General features: G+C 49.0%; 1 pseudogene; it reads left to right on the top strand.

Moving 5' to 3' along the window:
• Positions 1 to 1,136: 1,136 nt before the first annotated feature.
• LOC136317360 (serine/threonine-protein phosphatase 2A 56 kDa regulatory subunit delta isoform pseudogene) lies at positions 1,137 to 2,997 on the top strand (annotated as a pseudogene).
• The last annotated feature ends 597 nt before the right edge of the window (positions 2,998 to 3,594 follow it).

Here is a 3,594-nt window from a genome sequence, read left to right on the forward strand (position 1 = left end):
CAGCTGAGCTTGACCGCTTTTGCATGCCCCCTTCTCCCCAGCCGGGCAAGATTGAGCTCACACCTGAGCCCAGTGGTGGCCAGCCGGCTTCCTCCCCTGCCAGCAGAACCGCGCCTTTGTCTTCCGCTTTCGCACACTCTCCTCTCCGGTGTGCCCTCAGCCGCGTGGGTGGGGGCGCTGCAGCTCAGATCCTAAGACTCACTACTGTAGACCCGAAAGCTCCCTCCTTCTATGCGACTCTGCTCTGAATGCTGCAGGGGAGCTTGTTTGGCTGCTCTCCTGCTTCCTTTTGCTGGTATTGCTGTTTCCGGGGGAAATATTCACTTCAGCTTTGGGGAGTGACTCGTCCCAGGGGTTAGGGTGGCTATCTCCCAAAATGTTTCTCCCTATGCCTCCTAGATTGCACTCTCTTCCTGTTACTGTGGTTTTCTCCTCTCTCCCCCCATCCCCAGGAGCCCCAGGTGATTGTTTTTGAGAGAGATGTTCTTCACGGTCCCTTTAAGAAGGATCCTGGGTCTGAGAAATCAGACTCTCTCACAAACAGTATCCTGACTTGTTTCCAGCTAAATACTGTCCTTACGCCTCTTCTGGGGTCTGGGGCTGCAGGTTGGGGCTTTGTTCCAGGGGCTCAGGACCCTTTCCCCTCTGCTAAACTCACTTCCCGCCACGTGAGTCTCTCCCTGCTGCTGTTTGCTCCGAGGAGCTGGGCAGCCCTCTCCACGTTTCCGTGTTTCCGCGTTTCCGCTTTTCCTACCAGTCTCTGTGTGGCTTCCTCAGCGTTCCTTGGTTAAAGAGTCCTTTTAGTTTAGTCCAAAGTTGGTTTTTCCAGATGATAGTTCATAAAATTAGTTTGTAATCCACTTTGGTTCTGGGAGGTAGATGCTGGTACGTCCGCCTACTCCAGCGCCATCTTGTCTCAACAGTGATGTTTTAACCAAAAGACAAATTCAACTTATGCTTAGAACTACTGTGAAGCTAGACACCTCAAAAAAAAACTAGGTAAAAGCATCTGAGATTAGGTATTTCAAAAATAATATTGACATAGACCTGCATAAAGCACTTAAGCGGCGGCAAAGAAATGCCAAGTGGGCCAAGTGCAGCTGAGCAAAGCCAAAGCCCAAGTGGAGCCAGGGTCAATGCACTATAAACTGAAGAAGGAGAAGGAGCCCCCTAAGCTTGCCAAAGGCATGGCCAAGCCCAGCACCTCAGACAAGGATGGTGGAGGTGAGAGTGCTAAGGAGGCCCAGGCACAGCAGCAGCTACCACCCAGTGGCACCACCCACTGCAACCCCAGTCTCAGTCACCCAACAAGTGTCCCAGCACCAGCACGCCACCCGCCACATGCAGCTCAGCAAAATGTACTACCTTGGTGGGGGGGGGAGTCCCCAGAGTGTCAAGAAGGAGCTATGGCAAAACTTCTCTTGTTTTAAAATCAGCAAGAACTAGGAGATGCAGAAGCTTCCTTTTCTGAAAGATTTGCCAACTCAGGAGGGGAAGAGCTGTTTATCCAAAAGCTACACCAGTGCTGTGTCCTCTTTGATTTCATATCAGACCTACTCAGTGACTTCAAACTCAAGGAGGTGAAGCAGGCAAGTCTCAATGAAATGGTGGAGAACATCACCCATAGCCGCAATGTTGTCACTGAGGCAGTTTACTCTGAGGTTGTCACTATGTTTTCAGTGAAAGTCTTCTGGATACTGCCACCTTCATCAAATCACCCCAGGGCTATTTTTGAGCTAGAGGAAGATGAGCCCACCCTGGAAGCTGACTGACCACATCTCCAACTTGTGTATGAGTTTTTCTTATGTTTCCTTGAGTCTTCTGATTTCCAGCCAAACACACCAAGTAGTACATGGAGTAGAAGTTTGTCCTTGTGCTCTGGGACCTGTTTGACAGTGAGGATCCCCAAGAGCAGGACTTCCTCAAGACCATCTTGCATCAAACCTATGACAAGTTTCTGGGGCTCTGGGCTTATATCCCTAGTCAGATGAACCACATCTTCTACAGGTTCGTATATGAGATGGAGCATCACAATGAGAGTGATGAGCTCCTGGAGATCCTGAACAGCATCGTCAATGGTCCCCTAGCCCCTTAAGGAAGGCTACAAGATGTTCCTTATCTGTGTCCTGCTTCCCTTTCACAAGGTCAGGTCCTTGAGTGTCTACCACCCTTAGCTGACAGACCATGTGGTACAGTTCCTAGAGGAGAGCAGTCTCACTGAGCTGGTGATTTGGGGACTTCTCAAGTTCTGGCTGAAGATCCACAGCCCCAAGGTGATGTTCCTGAATAAGCTAGAGGAAATTCTGGATGTCAATGAACCTTCAGAGTTCAGCAAAGTGATGAAACCACTCTTCTGCCAGCTTTCCAAGTGTGTCTCCAGCCCTCATTTCCAGGTGGCAGAGTATGCTCTCTATTACTAAAAAATTGAGCCTGACAATTGCCCAAGCCCTCCCTATCATGTTTGCTGCCCTCTACAAGAACTCCAAGAGCCCTTGGAACAAGGCAGTCCATGCACTGATGTACATGCCCTGAATCTGTTTATGGAGATGAATCAGAAGCTCTCTGATGACTGCACACAACAACATAAGGCAGAGAAGCAGAAGGGCCAGATGCTAATGAATGAAAGATGTGGCAAAAGATCAAGGAGCTGGCCCAACTACACCCCAGTATCCTATGTTTCAACCTCCACCACCACTGCGTCCAGTGAATTTGAAGGAGATAGAGACCTCCATGGTAAAGGACATTCAGCTTCTGAAGAAGACAGTGGAGATAGAGGTTGTGTAGATGCTAAAGAACATTAAGAAGGAGTAAGTGCTGCTTTAGAGAAAGTCAGAGCTGACCCATGACATGTACACCATTAAGATGCCAGAGGCTCGATATAGAGAGGGAGTAGACAGACATTACAACTCCCACCTCCAGAACCAAAGTGGATTACAACTTAACTTAGGAACAATCAACTTGAAAAACCAACTTTGGACTAAACTAAGAGAAATCTAGTATAATGAAGCATCACCAAAGAAGCCACATTAAGACTGGTGGGAAGGGCAGACATGCACAGAAAGGACTGCCCTTCTCCCAGGAGCTAGAGGCAACCTGGAGGGTCTCTTCTGGATGGGAAGGTTTCCCGGAGAGTTGTGGGTCCTCAGTCACAGGACCAGAACCTCAGTCCAGAGCCCCAGAGACTAGAGGAGGCATACAGACAGTAGTTTTCTGAAAGAAGAACAAGGTTACTGTTTGTGAGAATGAGAGAGAACTCTAAGATCCAGGCTCCATCTTAAAGGGACCATGCAGAAAACCTCATTCACAGTCACTTACCTGGGGTTACAGGAATGGGGAGTGGAAAGAGGACTGGAGTTGTGAGAGGAGAGTGTATTCTCTGGGGCATAGGTAGATACTGTGGGGGACAACCACCCTAACCCCTGTACTGGGTCACTCCCCAAACCTAAAGTGTCCATTCTTCCTGGGAAAACCAAGCTAGAAAAGGTAAGCAATTACCCCATCCACCAGAGGTTCTCTTGCTCCAGTCAATGCAAAGAGATGCTTAGAAGCAGTGGGCATATCAGGGACACAGGTTTTAAGTGCTTAGGTATGGGA

Source organism: Saccopteryx bilineata, chromosome X (assembly GCF_036850765.1).
Source record: "Saccopteryx bilineata isolate mSacBil1 chromosome X, mSacBil1_pri_phased_curated, whole genome shotgun sequence".
In the NCBI taxonomy this organism is placed as follows: domain Eukaryota; kingdom Metazoa; phylum Chordata; class Mammalia; order Chiroptera; family Emballonuridae; genus Saccopteryx; species Saccopteryx bilineata.